Source organism: Saccopteryx bilineata, chromosome 3 (assembly GCF_036850765.1).
Source record: "Saccopteryx bilineata isolate mSacBil1 chromosome 3, mSacBil1_pri_phased_curated, whole genome shotgun sequence".
Lineage (NCBI taxonomy): Eukaryota > Metazoa > Chordata > Mammalia > Chiroptera > Emballonuridae > Saccopteryx > Saccopteryx bilineata.
This window is the reverse complement of record NC_089492.1, coordinates 4,442,848-4,461,065: the sequence shown is the minus strand read 5'-3', so window position 1 is coordinate 4,461,065 and position 18,218 is coordinate 4,442,848. Positions and strand designations below refer to the sequence as shown.

At 48.0% G+C, this 18,218-nt stretch overlaps 1 long non-coding RNA gene across 1 annotated transcript; it reads left to right on the top strand.

The window, feature by feature from the left end:
- The first annotated feature begins 86 nt into the window (after positions 1–86).
- On the top strand, positions 87–13,086 carry LOC136328452 (uncharacterized). Its single transcript, XR_010730037.1, has 6 exons — positions 87–194; positions 1,924–2,006; positions 3,565–3,742; positions 3,863–3,926; positions 8,406–8,500; positions 9,826–13,086. It is a non-coding gene; the product is annotated as an uncharacterized lncRNA (long non-coding RNA).
- Positions 13,087–18,218: the final 5,132 nt, after the last annotated feature.

The following is an 18,218-nucleotide window of genomic DNA, read 5'->3' as shown; positions in this document are numbered from 1 at the left end:
TTGGAATCTGGACTCCTTTCTGCTTGTTTTGTTGTCTTGCAATCTAATATTAGGTCTAGAGCCTGTTTCTATAACTCACTGTACAGCAGATCATTGGCTATCCAGAGATAAATCCAGACACAGCAGGACCCTAACCCTGGATGTTCATTTCAGAGAAAATACATTTTCAAGGAGTTAAATAAACTAAGAATCAGGTAAGAGAAACAGTCTACCAAATTGTTCAGACTTGAGCAGAGATAAATATCACAAATCCATTATCAGATACAATGTTGAACTTGACTACTTTAGCTAGAACAGGGATATTTTAAATAAACCTCCTTTGCCAGGGAACCTCTGTGGTTTCAATGTTACAAATATGTAACTTTTAAACAACAGCCTCTGTAAATGTTTTCTCATAGACTGTTTATTTCTCTGTTGGCTCACTTTCTTATTTTCCTGTATACCTAATATGTAACTAGTACTCCGAGGGGCCAGGCATCCTTCTAAATGCATCACAGATATGAAATTATTTAATTGATTAGAAATAAAACTTATGAGGAAGGTATATTACAGGGGTCCCCAAACTTTTTACACAGGGGGCCAGTTCACTGTCCCCCAGACTGTTGGAGGGCCGCACTATAAAAAAAAAACTATGAACAAATTCCTATGCACACTGCACATATCTTATTTTAAAGTAAAAAAACAGCCCTGGCCGGTTGGCTCAGCGGTAGAGCGTCGGCCTAGCGTGCGGAGGACCCGGGTTCGATTCCCGGCCAGGGCACACAGGAGAAGCGCCCATTTGCTTCTCCACCCCTCCGCTGTGCTTTCCTCTCTGTCTCTCTCCTCCCCTCCCGCAGCCAAGGCTCCATTGGAGCAAAGATGGCCCGGGCGCTGGGGATGGCTCTGTGGCCTCTGCCTCAGGCGCTAGAGTGGCTCTGGTCGCAACATGGCGACGCCCAGGATGGGCAGAGCATCGCCCCCTGGTGGGCAGAGCGTCGCCCCATGGTGGGCGTGCCGGGTGGATCCCGGTCGGGCGCATGCGGGAGTCTGTCTGACTGTCTCTCCCTGTTTCCAGCTTCAGAAAAAAAATGGAAAAAAAAAAAAGTAAAAAAACAAAACGGGAACAAATATAATATTTAAAATAAAGAACAAGTAAATTTAAATCAACAAACTGACCAGTATTTCATTGGGAACTATGCTCCTCTCACTGACCACCAATGAAAGAGGTGCCCCTTCCGGAAGTGCGGCGGGGGCCGGATAAATGGCTTCAGGGGGCCGCATGCAGGTCCCCGCGGGCCGTAGTTTGGGGACCCCTGGTATATTATATGTCCATTTTACAGATGGAAAAACTCAACCACAGATAAAGTTATTTGTCCAAGATGAAACAGTTACTAAGTGGAGGCATCAGAATACTGGTTTCTAAGTTCTGAGCCAGAACCACAGTAATCACTCAATAACTGGTAGAACTCATTAGTGTTATTATTAATATAATGATCACGCAGTATCTTATATGTTCTATTGTAAGACAGTTAAACTTTTTAAAAATAGTCTTAAAAGCTCTATCTTAGGGTCATTACAATGTATTTATATTCATTGTTAGGATGTAATTGATAGCATCTTATAGTATAGTATCCAAAAGCGTCTTCTTAGAGAAGTGGAATTTTCTAGAACCCCAGGAGAGAGGAGCGGAGAGGTAAGCTCCATCTCCAGAGACAGGTCTCGGGTTTCTGACCTCGTTTCAGCCACAGTCGCTCTCCTCCTTATCGGCTTTGTGATTGAGGCTTTTAATTGTCACCACATCAAAGTCTTCTAGTAATTTCAAAGCGCTTCTGAAAACCGCTATTTTAATCTCTTCTTTTCGAAGATTAATGTTATCAGACTTTTTCAGCGGTCCCTCTTGAGTGATGGTTTCCCAAACTTGCTTTGTCTATTAACCTTTCTCAGCCCTAAACCCAGCCTGTTCGCACACTGCGGGAAACGAGAACTTCTCCATTCGTGTCAGGCTGCAGGGACTGCATGTTGAGGCGGTAAGGACTGGGAGAAGTTCCCAAAATTTAAAAATTCACCTAAAAGTATTTCTTCATCTACTCCATTTTTTAGCATCATAGCTATAAATAAGGTCAGTGAAGAGACATTCTTAACTGTTCCGATAACATTGAGCACTGGACCAGGACCTTAGCATTCTTCTTGAGCTAACAATGCAAATTATACTTCCCAAATGAGCCTATTAGATCCACTCTACTGATAGACAAGTCATGAGCAGTGAGAAACAAGACCATCAAAGATATATGAAGGAAACAGGTCGTTAAAATTACCTGGGGCACAGAATTTGTGGGAGGGCTCTTGAGTCTTCTCAGGGACGAGCCATGATGTTTGGAACGTGTAATGGATTGAAACAAAGTCTGCACCAAATTTGAAACTCTGAGTGTGAGAGGCGAAGGAACAAAACAAACAAACAAACAAAACAACAAACTCACAAACAGAAAAGCTCTCATACTGATTTTATAATTACTGACCTAGTTATCATTTCCAGTGCTATTTATTCATGGATATGAAGCCCTGGTTGGCAAACTGTGGCTTGTGAGCCACATGCAGCTCTTTGGCCTCTTGAGTGTGGCTCTTCCACAAAGTACCACGTGTGGGCACTACCTCGATAAGGAATGTACCTACCTATATAGTTTAAGTTTAAAACATTTGGCTCTCAGAAGAAATTTCAGTCGTTGTACTGTTGATGTTTGGCTCTGTTGACTGATGAGTTTGCCAACCACTGGCAGACCTCAAAACTACGCCTCACTTTCGCATTCACCGGAGTGTCCTGTAACAGGTGTATCGTGGCTTTCTTTCCAGCACTGAATGTGGAAAATCAAAGACCTTCGCAGACGGGGCAGGATGGCCGCCCTGCCTCATTCCTAACTCCCTAGGAATCCGTGGTGCTTCTCTGATAGGTAGCCAGGGTTCTGTGCACCCAGAAAGACCCTTCCCATTGGCCAGCCTCCCTGAGGGCTAGAATAAGTCAATCCATCTGGGGTCTGCTCAGGTCCTTCCTGGGCATGCGTGTGGTTTTCCAGATAAACCTGGAAGAGCCCGGAGTTTTTCTCAAAACCCTTGTGGCCATCTCATCCCCTAAGCTTTCCTCCCCAGCTTCCTGGTTCCTGGCGGTGAAGGCAACGGCAGCTTGGGCAGGAGCCCGTGGACATGTCCACGGGTGCCTTCCTGTTGACTTTAGCACCAGGATAGTTTCAAGTTAGTGCGAGTCGTGACAAGCCATTCGAGCCAGCCTGACAAGGCGCCACCAGACAGGTCAGAGCCAACAGTGAATGAGGACTCTTTCGGAATGAGGCCCATCCCCCTCCCTAGAGCGCAGGAAGTGCAGGCTGTCTCTGACCTTGACTGCGGAAGACAGGGTAGGGTGAGTCAAAATGCCACAAAGCTCACTGTTCTTACTAAGAATCAGCCTTGAGAAAAATAGAATTAACTAGAGGCTCCTTGGGTGGCCGCAAGCCTCTGATTCATTTCCAGAGTAACAAAAACGTTGATTCTGACTGCATCACCCCCCCCCCCCAGCCATTTTATCATTGCTTTTAGGAAAGGGACAAATGTGGAGTTTTTACAACACCATCATCACTGGCACCCCGCTTTCATTTCTTGGCAAAGAAAACAGCCATAAAAGATGAGAAAGACCCACAGTCCCGCTGCCTGCTGGATCCACAATTATCCGCTTCCTGTTTCTGAGGCCTCGGCTGACCCTGGGAAACCTCTCTCTGTAAGGAACCAGCTTGCTCCGACACTCTCCATCCTTGTTTTAATTAAAGATTTTTATTATATTGTTTTTAAAGGTCTGGCATAATTTCCTCCTTATAATAATAACACAAACTCATTACAGAAAGTCTGCAAGATGCGCACATTTGGAAAGAACTGAGAATGACTGCACGGACCGATTATTCCCAGTAAGCACCGCTCTTTTCTAGACTTCTGTTTAACACGCCCACCACGCCCACCACGCCCACCACGCCCACCACGCCCTCCCCGCCCAAGTGTGCACGCTGCTTGCTTTTATGTTACATACATGTAGGCTCACGGTGCATCATGCTCATGCAAGATGCCGGGTCATGGTCTGAGGCTTTTATTTTACTTTGTTTCATTTGCATAGAGATGTCCAATTGGTCAAAGCATATTTGTTGAAAAGACTGTCCTTTCCCCACCGAACGGCCTTCGTGCCTTTGGTACGTTTCGGTGGACTACAGCTGGATGGTGTCATTACTAAGCATCAGGGGGTCCATTTCTAATGTCTGTATTTTGTTTCATTGACCTTTGTTCCTACTCTTTCATCAATAGGACGTTGTCCTGAACACCACAGATTTGTAATAATTCTTGATATTGGGTCATGGGGGTCCTAAAACTTTGCCAAATCAATTTGCCAATATCTCGTTGAGGACTTTTTTTGTTTGCATTTGTGAGCAACCTTGGTCTTTTAGTTCCTTTTCCTTGTAACATCTTTATCTGGATGTACTGGCCAGTTTTCAAATAATTATGGTCCCACGTGAATTAAGCAGTATTCCTTCTCTCCTCATATTCTGAAATAGATTGCAGCTAAGCTAATATTATTTCTTCCTTAAATATTCGACAAAATTCATTAGTGGAACCGGTTGGACTAGATGTTTTCTGTATTGTAAGATTTTTTAAAAGTCTGTTGTTCACTAAGGTGTTGCAACACGCAATGAAAAACTGATGATTGATGGTTCTCATCTCTCTCCATTCCTGTCTGTCTGTCCCTGTCTATCCCTCTCTCTGACTCACTCTCTGTCTCTGTAAAAAATAAAAAAAAAATTTTTAAAAGTCTGTTGTTCAATTTAATAGACATAAGTAAATTTCGATTATGTCTTTCTCTTTGTGCAAGCTTTGGAAGTATCAGTCTTTCACGACATTCGTCCATTAAATCTAATTTATCAAATTTGTGGGCACAGGGTTATTCAAAGCATTCTCCTGTCCTATTTTCACTACTGTAATATGTTTCATGTTTTTATAATATTTTACCTGGACAATGTATCATAATAATTCACATCATGCCATCATTTTCCTTGCTTTCTGTTAGCCATCTAGGTAATGCTGAAGGGTGACAGAAACTGTTCCCCAAAAGATGATTGCTCTGAGCTAAAAGACCTTGAAAAACAGAAGCTACAGGAAGGGCATTCTAATCTCCCCTTTCCTTCCTGGAAACAGGAGATAAACCTCTCTCACACATAAAAGATGTCCTCCCCACACCATAAGGAAAATGGCATTCTTATCATTAAAAAGGAGAAACTGAGACCACAAGGATGCTCCCCAAACAGACCTCGGTGAAACAATTCCTGTTGCCCTGTCACCTCCCCACGTGGTTTAGTGACTTTTCTACAGTTATTTCTCTTTGTTCAAAAGAACATAAAAGCCTGGAGGTTTCATCCTTTGGGGGGAGGTCTTCATTTTCTTACCAGGGCTCCGTGTCATGTAAAAGGTAGATACATTTGGATACATTTCTCCTGTTACTCTTATATCAGTTTAACTCTCAGGCTCAGCCTAAGAAGCCTAAGAGAGGAGAGGTAAAATGCTGCTTCCCCTGCATGTCTGTTAGCATACACATTGTCTCAGGTGTCTATGTTTACTTCTTTGTGTTATGTGGGAAGAAACAAAGATAAACAAAATGACAATTTACATGACTGTCTTATACATGCATGTTTTATTTTCTATCCCAACTTTTCTTACCAAACTCATATTAAGTGTCAGCATCCTATCAACAATTTTTCCTGGATGCATCGTTCTTTCAGTTACTTGGCATGTTTATTTGACATTTCATTACACCCTTATTAATAGCAAGCACCAACACATTTTAAAATTAGATTACCTCTAGGTTTTAATAGGCACATTGTATAACTTTGACTCCTTTTGATTATGGGTAACTTTTGACTGTCTCTGCAAATAGTGCGCCATTGAGTGCACAAGAAATTCATCAGTTCTCTACCTGTCCACTTAGTAGATTTAATTTTGTGTCTATTTTTTACTCATTTATGTTAGATAGGTATGCAATATATTTTATACCCTCCCTTAAATATATAGTAGTAAATGATTTAGATTTTATTTGAAGACTTTGTAAAGGTATCTAAATTACAACATAAGAAAAATGTAAGCAAAAAGAATGTCCTCGAATGAAATAGGGAGAGTTCAAGTGCTCTGTAAAACAGAGAGCTAAGTCAGTGCATTGTTATTAATATTTCTCTTCTGATAATCTTCATAAAATTAGTAGGAGTTTAAGGAATTTAGCAGTATTCTGCTATAATATATATATATATATATATATATATATATATATATATATATATATATGCCAATAGCTTAGAGAGACTTAAGATACAGATCTAAAATCTTGGAAGAATAATAATTAAACTAGGGACTCTAATCATAAAAGGTCATTCACTAACTAATATTCGATTGGATAAAGAGCATTTGCAGTGGAATATAAAGGTAAGTCCTACAAAGACATAGGAGTCTATATTTAATGCACAAGTCCCTAATTATTAGAAAGGAGAAACTGCGCTGAGAGTTAAAAATCATCATTCTTAGAGTGACAGGCAGAACGGAGGTACTTGAAATGGATAATATAAATTTACTGAGCAGTAAGTTTTCATCAGTTGCCTAAGTTTCATCCTTCAGTTTTGAAAATCATTCTCAAATATGTAACATGCTCTCTCATCCAATAAATTTTCTCTAACAAACTTTGCTTTTAGATACGAGCTCTCCAATGAACAATCACTTATTGACCTTGTTCGTTTGTCTCCCCACATAGATCATTAACAAACCTGTAGTAGGACTCATACATATATGTGCAAGCTGATTAGTAATGTGCTCTGAGTAAGAAACTTGACATTGCTTCATTTTAGAAAATTTAAAGCCAGGAGACGGGGTTTGCTGTTGTTGTTTGTATTTTTCCGAAGTGAGAAGTAGGGAAGCAGAGAAACAGACTCCCATATGCACCCAACTGGGATCCATGCAGATGCTTGGCCCCTCTGTGGCATTGCTTTGTTGCAATTGGAGCCATTCTAGCGCCTGAAGTGGAGGCCATGGAGCCATCCTCAGCGCTCGGATCAACTTTGCTCCAATGGAGCCTTGGCTGCTGGAGGGTAAGAGAGACACAGAGAGGAAGGAGAGGGGGAGGGGTGGAGAAGCAGATGGGCGCTTCTCCTGTGTGCCCTGCCCGAGAATCGAACCCGGGACATCCACACACAGGGCCAACACTCTACCGCTGAGCCAACCGACCAGAGCCAATCTGAAGAATTTTAACTAATAGTTACACCACCTCATTTTAACTTATCACGAGAACGCTATGAGAAACAGATCTTCCTTTTTCTCATTAGAAACACAGCTTAAAAGGTACAGCGCGTTTCATCTTCAAAGCCCTTTAGAAATGAAGACCAATATTGCTTGAGCACTATTTTAATCTGCGAAAGTGCACCCCAGAGAAGACCCTTTACTCTTGATTTATGTCAATTTTATTAGCTCCAGTTACAAGAACACACACACGACAAGCTTTCAAACTGGCCTTCCTAACCCCCATAACCTGTAAGTGCAATCTCAATTTATCTGTTGGTATAAACTCGCTAGCCACTCTCTTTTGAAAGTCCTTATTTAAAATGAGCTGCATGAAACTGCCAGAGATGAAATAGTGTTTTTTTCCTCTCCCTCTCCCCCTCCCTCCCTCTCTCCCTCCCTCTCTCCCTCTCTCCCTCCCTGTCTCCATCCCTCCCTCCCTCCCTCTCTCCCTCCCTCCCTCCCTCCTTCCCTCCCTTCCTTCTTCTCTCCCTCCCTCTTCAGCTGACCCCAGGTTCTCTGAGAGCCCTGTGTACAGGGGTCTAGATTTTCCCACTGAGGAGACTGAACCATTTCCAGCCAGAGACCACATGTATCAGCCAAAGAGAACTATGAACTATTCCTAAGATAGTCCACCTAGGCATTTTTACTGATCACTCTCTTATTTCATTCCGGTTCTCTCCTCCCACCAAAAAGATAACAGCGAACTAAAGTTGAACTAAAGCAGTAATCCTTAGCAGAAGTCCTTCCCTACCTATAATCCCTCCCCCCACGTTCTCTCCCACGGGGCCGCTGAGATCTTAGGCGCTGGTGTCACGTGATCTCTGTTCGAGTCCTGGATCCTCCTCTCGCGGAGACGTGATGTCTGGTTGGCTCGCTCACCTCTCTCTCTGCACCGGCCTTTCCTTGTTCCCAGGGCTGACCGCTGACACTGCTTCTTGCTCTGTTGTGTTACTTCAACGAGATCTTACCCAATAACTCGCCCTTGAGTGCCTTCCAGCAATGTTAGGTATTAATAATTATTAGAATTATTCCACTTCATTTTCTAAATATTATCTTCATCCTTGAAAACACCTGGAACTTAACAGCAACCCAGGAAACACAGAGAATAAACGAATGAAAGACGAAGGGGTAAGGATGCACGCAACCCGTGCTTACAGCCCGACCAGGACGCATTGACACAGTAAGTCCGAGTGCCGCTGGGAACAGTCTGCACCCTTGTTCCCGACCCCTTCTCTTCCCGACGCCCTTTCCCACACGTGCCCTGCGCTTTGCCCGTCGTGGTCCTAACCTGGGGTCTCCATCTGGGATGTGTCTCCCCTCCTCTACCTGGCGAACAGCTCTTCCTCCTTTCCGAGTTAGCCCTGTCGCGGCCCCACCGGTCCTGACTTTCCCTGGGGGGGGGGGGTCTCCTCCTCGCTGCCCTGAGAGCTTGCTGTCCGTGTTTCTGTCCTATTGGTAGGGCTACAGCCAGTCTTGGTGTTAGACCATTCTCAGAACAAGCGCTGTAGAGGGATGCCAGTCTCCCCGCTCCACACACGCAGCACAGCACATGAAACCAGGTCTTCCTGGCACCAAAATCTATTCTCTCTCAACTGTAGCACATCTAACCTCCCTCCCTCCCCCCAGCCCTCCCTCCCTCCCTCTGTCCCTCCTTCTCTCCTGTCCTCCCTCTTTCCATCCCTTCCTTCCTTCTGAGCCTCACTGTATTAGGCACTGATCTAACTAGACCTATTCAGCTCTCAATCATTCTACAATATAAGCCAGATGTTGTCATTACTATCTCTTGGTAGATTTCTAGGAACAAATGAATACTTTGGGGAAGCGATGGGAAAGATAAGAAATTAAAATGTCTAACTCTAGCCCTGGCAGGTTGGCTCGGCGGTAGAACATTGGCCCAGCATGTGGATGTCCTGGGTTCGATTCCCTGTCAGGGCACACAGGAGAAGTGACTGTCACTTCTCCATTCTTCCTCCTCTCTCTCCTCTCTCCTACGGCATGGCTTGACTGGCTTCAGTGGTCCCGGGTGCTCCCTGGCAGAGTATGGCTCCCTGGCCTCTGCCTCATGTGCTAAAAATAGTCGGTTGCTGAGCAATGAAGCAAGACCCCAGATGGGCAAATCATCGCACCATAGGGGGCTTGCTGGGTGACTCATGGTAGGGGCGCATCTGAGAGTTTGTCTCTCTGCCTCTCCTGCTCTCAATTAAAAAAATATATAATATTATGTATATATATATACACACATATTATATATATACACATATATATGTATATATATATGTATATAATTTTGTCTTCACCTGTTTTTGGAGAAGTTATAGCAAATCTGTCAGATAATACTTTTCTTGAAAATAAACCAGACATTTAAAAATGTTCCTTTCAAATTCTTTGTTTAAAAATAAAAGCCAGCCTTCCTGTTTTGTCATATAACAATTAAGTTTCAAGGTCAGGTGTGGTAAGGATCATTTAGCAGCTTTTTCATAGTCCCAATCTAAAGTATTCTGACAGGTACGTTGCTAACATCCACCTGCGCACATCTGGAGGCTGCCGGACTCTCTCAGGCTGTGTGAACCATGGGAAACTGCCTCACGCAATACCAAAATACCGGGAACAAGGCAAAGAGAAGCAAAGATGAAAGGAAATGAAGACTGTAGCTCAGGGGTCGGGAACCTATGGCTCGCGAGCCGGATGTGGCTCTTTTGATGGCTGCATCTGGCTCGCAGACAAATCTTTAATAAAAAAAATAATAACATTAAAAATATAAAACATTCTCGGCCCTGGCCGGTTGGCTCAGCGGTAGAGCGTCGGCCTGGCGTGCGGGGGACCCAGATTCGATTCCCAGCCAGGGCACATAGGAGAAGCGCCCATTTGCTTCTCCACCCCCCCCTCCTTCCTCTCTGTCCCTCTCTTCCCCTCCCGCACCCAAGGCTCCATTGGAGCAAAGATGGCCCGGGCGCTGGGGATGGCTCCTTGGCCTCTGCCTCAGGCGCTAGAGTGGCTCTGGTTGCGGCAGGACGACGCCCCGGAGGGGCAGAGCATCACCCCCTGGTGGGCAGAGCGTCGCCCCTCGTGGGTGTGCCAGGTGGATCCCGGTTGGGCGCATGCGGGAGTCTGTCTGACTGTCTCTCCCCATTTCCAGCTTCAGAAAAATACAAAAAAAAAAAAAAAAAAGAAAAGAAAAAAAAATATAAAACATTCTCATGTATTACAATCCATTCATTTCCTACCGCTCATGTTCATGGTTGCAGGTGGCTGGAGCCAATCACAGCTGTCCTCCAGACATCAAATATTTATTGGATAATGCATAATGTACACGGGTCATTGTATGGCTCTCATGGAATTACATTTCAAAATATGTGGCGTTCATAGCTCTCTCAGCCAAAAAGTTTCTTGACCCCTGCTGTAGTTGGTGGCCTCTGCGTATCTGTTTACTATGAACCTGGCCAATAACTAAACGGACATCACAGGAGCTTTTGCGTACATGATACACATCTGTGTCCCAAAGTCACATGAAACATACTGTCAGTGGGCCCTGGTCATGTTAGTACCTCAGCGGCACCTGTGTGTCCGTCCTGCAAAACAGTCTCTGACATTTGCCAAGCTGACTTCTTATGTGACTCTCAAAGTGCCCGTATTTGGACAGCACTGTATCACATCTCTGTTATATTGATAGAAATGAAAACAAAAGCAAAGTAGAAATTAGCTGTCTACTATCTGCCCCCCCCGAAGATAAGATCTGGATATGGCTAAAATCAGGTGAATTCTAAACTCTCGTCTCTGTCTTTCTCATTCAAAACCCCACAAATCTCACCAACTCCACAAACTCCCACCAACTTCACCTACATTAAAGAGAAAGTCACAGTACTGGATTGAATAATGCCACCCCAAATTGTCTACCCGGAACCTCGGACTGTACTTTCCACAACACACCTGCATGCGATCCTAGGACCTCCTATGACAACAACTGGCCATGCCCTAGAGCAGCGGTGGTCAACCTGGTCCCTACCGCCCACTAGTGGTGGTCAACCTGGTCCCTACCGCCCCCTAGTGGTAGTCAACCTGGTCCCTACCGCCCACTAGTGGTAGTCAACCTGGTCCCTACCGCCCCTTAGTGGTAGTCAACCTGGTCCCTACCGCCCCTTAGTGGGCGTTCCAGCTTTCATGGTGGGCGGTAGCGGTGCAACCCAAGTATAAATAAAAAGATAGATTTAACTATCGTAAGTTGTTTTATAAAGATTTATGCTGCCAAACTTAGCAGAAATCTGACATAAAGTACTTGGTAAGTAATTATTATTATATGCTTTAACTTGCTGTAACTCTGCTTTATAAATTTTATAAAATTACTTATAAAATCCCTACGTTATAAATCACCATTACTGTGGAACCAGTGGGCGGTTAGAAAATGTTACTACTAACAGAGATATAAAAGTGGGCGGTAGGTGTAAAAAGGTTGACTACCCCTGCCCTAGAGGGACCCCCAGGTCTCAGCCCGTTGTTTTCCCGTAACCTGGGACCGACACATCCAGAACAATCTTAATAGCGGCGGTTTTCCAATATTTATATTAACCTCACCATTCTGCAGGTCTTTGTGGTCAAAGTGCCCCCCCCTACCCATGAAGCGAGGCCAGACGGTTCAGACAGCACCTCCTTATCAGTTGGAGGGACTAGTCTGGGAGCCTTCCCCCCCCTCACAAAGACCCCCAAACACAACAGACAGCAACATTGGCTGCACATCTAAGAAGAAGCCCTTAATGGATCCTGAACATGCCTGAGGCAATCGGCACCCACGCACAAGCCTCACGGAGACAGATGTTCCCCCTTTTCATGGATGGCTCGCTCTTGCTCTGACCTCACAGTTAGCACTTGCGTGGCCACCTCAGACCCCGCCCTGACGTCCTATCTCCCACATCTCCCGCTTTCTCCACTGTCTAAACCGTACATCTGCACCTCAGAGTCCTGTCAGCCTGACCCAGGGACACCGTATCTTCTTGTCAAGCCCCACCGTCAGGCGTTTCCAGGAGCAGTCCCTGCCACCGTGAGCCCGGCTGGGCACCCGTCAGCCTTCTGCCGGATCCCACGGACCCTCAGCATTTGCTGACGGCAAGCGCCCCGGTCCTGACGGGCACGGCGGAACCGGCCTCCGAAGGAGCCACACCGAGGTGCAGCAGCGAGCATCCCGGTCCTGACGGGCACGGCGGAACCGGCCTCCGAAGGAGCCACACCGAGGTGCAGCAGCGAGCATCCCGGCAAGCAGGAATTTAAAGGAAAAACTTGTCAAGAAAGTCAGCTTCAACTCCCGTTTTCATGAAGGGGCTCCTTCTGCACAATGACCATTCGGGGAAGTGGGCCTTGGATTTATGGAGCTGGGCACCGTCCTTCCCTGAGCTGCTGACATTTGGAAGGTGCCGCACCGGGTTCCACGTGCAGACGAGTCAGCACTTGGCATTTCCCGGGAATGTCCAGCTCTCGTGAAAGAAGCCTCCTGGCCGTCTCCCTGGAAGATGTCCAGTCTGGAGGTGGGAGCAGCACCAACATGAAAGGTTGCCCTGCCTGCCGCGCTGGAGAAGTGGCCTCATTTGTCACGGCGGAACTCCTAAAGGGCGTGCGCTGGGACGGCGGGCGCCGAGCCGCTCTGACCCACTGCCACCAGCTCCCGGTGACCCTGGTCTGTCACTTGCCCTCTGGGTTCCCAGTGCTCACATACGACACAGAGAGTTGGGGGGCAGTGATGGTCACTGGTATCACTTGAGCAGTAACAGTCAGCTTCTTCCTAAGTCCACAGACTTCTTCATCATCCAGGCTCTGGAATGTTCTAAAGGTCACATCCAGGGTAGTGCCACACTCCAAAGCACCTGGAATGTGTGAGTGATTTCTCGCCACAGTGCACAGTGCTGCTCGATAATCCGCTTCACTGGTTCCTCAAACTTGGATAAGGTACATGGCCTTCAGGGATGCTGGGGCCTCCCGGGGTCAGGGGCCTGCTGGGGACACAGGGGGTGGACTGCACGGTGAGGACAGTGGGAAGCATCCTGACAAGAGGCCAGTCCACACTTCTCCAAATGATGCTCATCTGCTGGTTCTTCCTCCTCTTGTTAAAGCTGACCTTCAGTATGTGGCTCTGCATTGACAGTCTGACCATCAAAAAAGTCAGGGATCTCCAGAGAAAGAGAGAGAGAGTGGGGATGTTAAGGGTTGGCTCACCCAGCTGTGGGGCTGAGACTCGTCTGAACTGTGCAGGGCAGGCTGGCAGGCCGGGGACCCAGGGAAGAGCGGATATCACAGCCTTAAGTCGGAATCCCACAGGGCAGCAGCTGGAAACTCAGGCAGTTGTGTCTACATTGCCATCTTCAGAATAATTCCATGTTCCATTGTCTTTCGGGAAGCATCAGTCTTTTTCTTTAAGGCCTTCAACTGATTGGGTAAGGCCCGCCACACTGTGGAGGGCAATCTGCTTTACTCAAAGTCTACTAAGCTAAATGTCAATCACATCGTAAAAATGCCTTCGCAGCAACATCCAGACTTGTGTTTGGCCAAATACCTAAGACACCATACTCTAGCCAAGAGACCCCGACAATGAACCATCACAGTGGCCATACTGAGTTTCTCAGTGAGGAGGGACTGATGGGTAAGGTGAGCTTTCGAGTTTCACACAACTGGGCTGGCAACCTTGAACGTGAGACTGACCAGCTGCAGGACTTCCAGCATTCTTAACTGCTCTGAACTTCCGGTTCCCGGGCAGATGGTTTACAGAAAGATCCCTTGAGAGAAGGCCCCTAAAGTCCTTTGTAGAGTGGGTCCAGGGTCTACGCACACCACTTACTTCCATTTCTCTAAGGAGCCCTCTCTAATTCTGTCTAAATGGACTCTCGTTCCCACATAGAACGGAATTTGAATTTTGAGGACGTGCCGTCCAAAGCCTGTCTTAGGGAACACTCTTCTCTCTCTATTCACTCACTCAACAGATACACTCTTTACCAGTCATGACAGCCACCAAGCACTGAGCATTTACACTGGGCCTCTGTTCTCAACCCCGACCTCTTCCATGTAATAACTTCCTTAAGCCCAGCAGCAACCATAGGAAAGAGACACTCGAGTCATGACCCCATTTCACAGGTGAAGACACTGAGGCTCAAAGAGGGTAAGTTACCTGCTCAAGGCCACACAGCTAAGAAATAGTGAACCCGAGTCAAGCCCAGGACTCAAACCACAAAGGACTGCAATTTTTAATGAACGTAGTTCTGCCTCGTGCTTGTAACCTCACGCAGTAACCCTCGTGCTAGGCAGAGTAACACCCCCGGGGAAGAATGCCCGTGCCCTCGTCCACAGAATGCGTGGACACATCAGGGGAATTAAGATTGCAGGTGGGTTCAGGTTCACTAGCAGCTGTCTGTGAGATCTCGTGGGTGGGCCACATGTACGGACAAGGGCCATTCCAGACCAGCGGAGGAGGGAAGCAGAAGACAGGGAACCAGAGAGGAGGCAGCGTGGGGAGGACTTGGCCCGATGTGGCCGGTTTTGAAGAGGGAGGAATGCGGCCAGAAGCCAGGGGACGTGGGGGCCTCGGACCTGGGAAAAGGCGGGAAAACAGACCCTCCCCGGATGCTCTGGGAAGACACATGGGTCTGCAGACCCCGCGACGGGGGCCATGGAGTCCTCGCTCTGGCTCCCAGCCTCCAGACTAATAAGGGGATCCACTCACGTGGTTTTCAGCCACCAAGTCAGTGCCAATCTGTCACAGTGGCAACTCAGATCCCACACTCCCTTTTGGATGTCAACCCCCTATTTTAGAAGAAAACAATAAAGAGCAAACACACGTGCCTGACGCGTCTCAATTTGCAAAGCGGTGTCACGTGCATTGTGTAATCTGACCTTCGCCTAAGTCCAAGGTGAAGATTGACAGTGGTCACGGCCATTTTTGCAAAGGAAGACCGATGTTCAGAACAGTGTGACAGCTTCCCTAAGACTGTCCAGTGAGTGCCTGCCCTGGTGAACCCTGCAGTGCAGCTTGTCCCGTCCCCAGGACAGCTCTGGCCGCCGCACCAGCAAAGGGCTGAGCCACGGTGGCTGTGAACAAGAGTGTGAAGAGCTGCTTCACACAGACCCCCCTGGGGGCCGACGGAGAACGTACACGGGGACCCCTGCGGACCCTGGTGGCCCCCGCAGAGTCCCCCGTGGTGGCTGTTTTCATTATCCCGGTTTCCAAGAGTTCAGAGTCAGGGCTGGTGCCCGGAAGGGGCTTGCAGGACCGACCCTCAAGGCCACCGGAGAGCTGTGAACGAGTGTCTGCTCCGTGAAGCAGCCTCCTGCTGGTGTCCTCACGTCAGGATGGCTCCCTGTCTTTTCTCTCCCCTCTAAATCAGGCAAACGGCAGAGCCACGTGACGACGTCAGCGTCTACTGAACTTAATGGGACAGACTGTGCCTGTGACTTCCAGCAGCTCAGGGGGCGATGGAGCCTGGGTGTGCAGCTTATTACCGGATCTGGGGTGGTGGCCCCCGGATGAACTGGTTGCTAATCACACAGAATGGGCTGCCCTGGAGGAGAGCCAGGGGCCGGGGGGGGGGGTCTAGTCCGCTGATGGGGGCTGTGATGAGCTGGGCATTGGGAGCAGCCGTCCCATTTAGAGTCCCAACAGCCCAGACTGGGGGCATGTAAGGGTGAAGAACTGAGATGCAGGGAGCTTGGCTCCGTTCCTCCAGGCTCCTGGTCGGCAAGCTGCGGCTCGCGAGCCACGTGTGGCTCTCTGGCCCCTTGAGTGTGGCTCTTCCACAAAGTACCACGTGCAGGCGCTACCTCGATAAGGAATGTACCTATCTATAGAGTTTAAGTTTAAACAATTTGGCTCTCAAAAGAAATGTCGATCGTTGTACTGTTGATATTTGGCTCTGTTGACTGATGAGTTTGCCGACCCCCAGGCCATACAGTGAAGGTTAGGCATCTCTGTCTGATTTCTTAATCATCTATCTCTTCTAGAACATGCCAGCTGTTTGGGGGTGGCCCCTCAGGGACTTGGGGAGGTGGGGGTGGTAGGTAAGAAGGGAAGCCTTTTTCTGAGGAGCAGATCATTAAGAAGAGGAAGAATCGCCTTCACCTTGACCCCTGTCGCTCCGTGTATGTGCAGTCACGGGCTCCCTCTCCAGCCACCCCCAACCTGCCCTTCAAGCTGCAGAAACGCTCGCAAGTGGCTTGTGCTCTCTGAGCCGTTTTCTCATCTCTGTGCTGGAAATATGAACAGTCTTTCTTACAAGTCTGTGATAAGGAGTCAATGAAATAGTTCATGCAACCTGACCAGGTGGTGGGACAGTGGATAGAACGTCAGCCTGGGATGCCGAGGACCCAGGTTAGAAACCCCAAGGTCATCAGCTGGAGCGTGGGATCATAGGGATGACCCCATGGTCACTGGCTTAAGCCCTAGGTCACTGGCTTGAGCATGGGGTCACTCGCTCTGCTGGAGCATCCGGTCAAGGCACATATGAGAAAGCAATCAGTGAACAACTAAGGTGCTGCAACTGTGAGTTGATGCTTCTCATCTCTCTCCCTTCCTGTCTGTCTCTATCTGTCTCTCAAATAAATAAATAAAAAAACAAACAAAAAACAAGAATAAAAAGAAAGAAAGAGCAGGTGCACACGTTAGCCTGGTGTGGAGCACCCAGTAGGTGTTCAGATGCTGCTGGCAGAGCTGACTGTAACCGACACAGCTGTTCCCCTCGGTCCTTGTTGGGGAGACTGTTTTGGGGCTGGAGGCCTTCAGAGCAGTGAGATGGGCTCACCTTGTTGTTTTCAGGAAATGTTACCATCTTGGTAATAAAGCCGACTCTAAAGCGAAGGATTTCCCTGGGCTTCTCGGGAGCTGTGGGATGCCACCACGTTCCTCCGTGACCCTTGTGGGGAGAAGGGGGGCGGTGAGTGAGCCCATTGTGGGGCCTCCAGCACTCCCTGAGGCACAGAATCTCAACTTCTGTTTTCTCAGCAGTTGGCATTTCCCTTAAGAATGCATCTGAATGCAAACCGGTGAGTTTACAAGCGCCTCCGCCCCCCAGAAGGCCTCCCTGACCATCCCTGACTCATTGTCTACCAAGCAGGCAACACCGAGGGGGGCGTTCACAGATAGGAAGTTTCCACCCAGCACGTGGAAGGGCACTTCTTATAAGAGGAGGACCCAGTCCACCCTTGACACCCACGGGCCTCCTTCTGAACCACTGCCCCCGGCTACCTGGCTCCGTGGGTCATCCTTCTCACCTTCTTCTCCATCCCTTCGGTTCGGACCTGGTGTCAGCACGCTTCAGCGGACACTCGGCTGGCTCCGCTGGGGCTACGGTGCCTCCAGGTTCTGGGCCTGGGCGTCTGCCCTCACCTCATCTCTCCCGGGAGTGTCTGAAGTTCAGGAGGGGAGTCGTTGGGACTCAGAGATGGATCTCAGCTAGCGGGTTCGCCCCGGGAGAAGGGACAGAGAAGAGTAAGAAGCCAGCAGGTCCCCGCGGTCAGGGGCTGGGCTGGGTGTAGGTTGCCAACATTTAAGGAGCGAGCAGGGCCTGGGAAAGGAAGACGGGGCCCAACAAGCAAAGGAGAAAAGGGCTTCGGGAAGGAAGGGCAGAATAATCATCCTCTCTGCTCTATTCTTTTAAATGTATTTATTTTAGAGAGAGAGGAAGGGAGAGAGACAGAGAGAAACATCAATCTGTTCCTGTCTGTGCCCTGACTGGGGATCGAACCCGCAACTTTGGCGTATTGGGACAAGGCTCTAGCCAACTGAGCTACCTGGTCAGGGCCTCTCTGCTCCGGGTCATGTTCCTGGCTGGTAAGCATTTCTCTGGGGACTTCACAAGACAGTTTCCACAGAGCTCCTCTCCTTACCGAGGCATCTGCTGTCCTCTGTCAGAGGCACAGGGGAAAGACACCTG